Source organism: Tamandua tetradactyla, chromosome 6 (genome assembly GCF_023851605.1).
Source record: "Tamandua tetradactyla isolate mTamTet1 chromosome 6, mTamTet1.pri, whole genome shotgun sequence".
Classification (NCBI taxonomy): Eukaryota; Metazoa; Chordata; class Mammalia; order Pilosa; family Myrmecophagidae; genus Tamandua; species Tamandua tetradactyla.
Window position 1 is genome coordinate 73701957 of NC_135332.1, and position 2787 is coordinate 73704743.

Below are 2787 nucleotides of genomic sequence, written 5' to 3' on the forward strand. Positions count from 1 at the left end.
GCCGACCTCACCAGAACTGGAGCCCAGAGGAGGGGACCAGCCACCAGCACGTCACTCGGCCATGCGCACCAATACCCTGAAGCCTCAGAGAGACACCTGGGCCTTGGGTTTCGCCTCGCCTCTCCTGGCAACATCTCTTGGCCCCTTTCTTTGCTCAGATGGGGTTTTCAGGCACTCTCCACCCCAAATTCAGGGCCAGTGGGTTCCACACGGATGGTGTGCCTTGCCTGACTTTGGCAAGCCTTGTGTCCATTTACCCCTTCCATGGAAAGAAAGGCAAGGGACCCACGCGGTCCCGAGGCCTGCCTGGCCAGTGCCCCCCTTTAGGGCAAACCTGGGCAAGGTCTGTCTCCTGCCACAGAAAGAACTGTTCCCAGAGATGGAGCAGGTGCCCCACGGATGCCCAGTGCCGATAGGGAGGCTGCTGCTGCCTCCAACATATTCCCGAACAGCCAGGAGCCCACCAGTCCTTCCAGAGGAGGCTTGGGGCATCCTGGTCGCATCAGAGAAGGGCACAGCACTCGGCTTCTCTTGCTCACTGCTGGTGCCATCTGCTCCTGGCCTGGACACAATTCACATTCTTTGTAGCCACCCATCCATCCACAGTCTGTCTATCCACCAACAAGGACTTACTGAAGACCATTAGTCTCCAGGCTCCAGGGTGCAGTCCTGGCCCTCCCAGAGCTCAGAGCCCAGCAGGGAAGAAGCCAGAACAGAAGCTGCGGCTGTTCAGTAGGGACCCCCCTGGTCTGCAGCAGCTGCAGGCCATGAAATCCAGTCCAAGGTCCTCCAGGGAGGAGAAATGCAAGGAGCTGAATTGCTCCTCTCCCAGGAAACTCAGCCCCCGGCAGAGCACATTTCGGGATGCACCCACAGCTGCTCTCTTTTTAAGTGGCTTAATACAGATGAAAGATTTTGATCTTTCAAGTCCGCAGGACAAGGGGCTTGCTGGAGGGGAAACCACCTTCCATTGGCATCGCCCCAAAAATAGCAACATGGAGAACAATCTTCAGGCCTGGGCCCTCCGCTGGTGGGGGGGTAGGCTGGCCACAAGGCCAGCAGGAACTCTGCTTTCACTGACCCCAGGCTTGGGGGCTGGGGTTCCTCCCAGATGAGAGCTCCAGATAGTGGTGGGAGAGGCTAAACCCCAGGTTGCCCACAGCACCTCTCCTCAAGATTCATGGGGCCTGAAACCTCAAGCTCCCAAACCCCTGGCCATGGAATGGTCGAGAGGCCTCTTCACAATCTGGTTTGCTGAGAAAGGAAAGTTAAAATCATCCTTTTTTATTTGGGAGCCTTTGAACAACTTGAAGATCCTATCCGTTGCCAGGAAATCTGTTTTCACTAATGAGAAACAGGCTCCCGGTGGTGAGTAGGGCATGGGGGCGGGGAGAGCGGGCGGGGATTGTCCCACTGACAGAGTCATTACTTCTTCTCCACTCCACCCCATCCTGAGTGAACCACTTCTGGCTTGGGGCTTCCCCAGCCTCCCTCCAGAACTGCCCATTCTCAGGGTGGGGCTGGACAAGCCCAGCTGTCTGGACTGCTCAGAGGGCTGGAAGCAGCTATTGAGGGGACCCCACAGTATCCACTGCCAAAGGTAGGCAGGGCAGCAAGCAACCCCGGTGCCCAGGCCATTATTCCTTGTTGACTCAAGTCTCCGGGGCTGCTGGAAACCTCCAGAGGGTCAGCAGCTTCTAGTCCCAGCTACTATGGCCGCCCAGGCGCCTCCGAAAGTCAAGGCCCATGAAGGCTTCCCAAGTCTGAGGCCACTGAGGGTCTCCAAGCCTCTGGAGCTGCTAGAAGAACCTGTCTATGGGCGGAGGCCGCCTTCTGCTGCCCACAGGCGGTGCCCTAAAGGACCCCTCCTTGGGTAGACTGGCAGTGCAGCCAGCCACATGAGGGCCTCCATCTCCGCCATGCTGCCCTCTGGTCACATGACCAAGCCAACCAGTCATGGCCTGCCCCACCACCACAGTGATTGGCTTTGGGCTGTGCACATGACCCAAGCTGAGCCAATCAGAGTCTGCCCCTGGGGTTCTCAGGGAAGATGGAAAAAAGCATGGCAGCTCCACAGGAAGCCAGGCCCAGGCCAGTGGCCTGAGGGTCGGTGGTCACCCAGAGGTCACTCCTGTGTCCCCTGCCCTGACACTGCAGGGACCGCACCCCTGACCCGGGCTGAGGTTGCCAGGTAGAATACAGCATTTGATTTTCAGATAACTCATTTTTAGTATGTGTATCTCATACAATATTTGGGATACACTTAAACTAAAAATTCTCCACTGTTTATCTGAAATTCAAATTTAACCTGACATTCTATATTTTTATTGTTTTTGGCAGCCCCTGAAGCCCAACCGACCGGCATAGAGCAGGTCTCCTGGGATCACCTGGCCGGAAGCAGAGGCCCTCAGCGGCCATCCTGTAGAGGCAGTGGAGGTCTCAGGAGCCCACTCGGGCCATTCCTTTCCGGCTTCTCCCAGCCCACTAGCTGTGGGCCTACGGAATGCTTAGACCTGCTGCAGGAATGCTTGCCAACTCCACCACCACCACCACCACTAACCCTGCTCCCAGCGGCTTCATTTCAGACCCCAAGTACAGGGAGGGGCCGAGCCATGGGACCCCACCCTGCCACCCCTGCCCTGGCATCCATGACTCGGGAGTGGCCAGCCTGGGCGGGCTGAGCTGGGATCATCCACAAACTAGCGGTGCAGGCCATGGGTCCAGGAGCCAAGAATCAGAGGAGGGAGGAGATGAAGCTTCTCACCACCATCCCTACACCCAGCAACC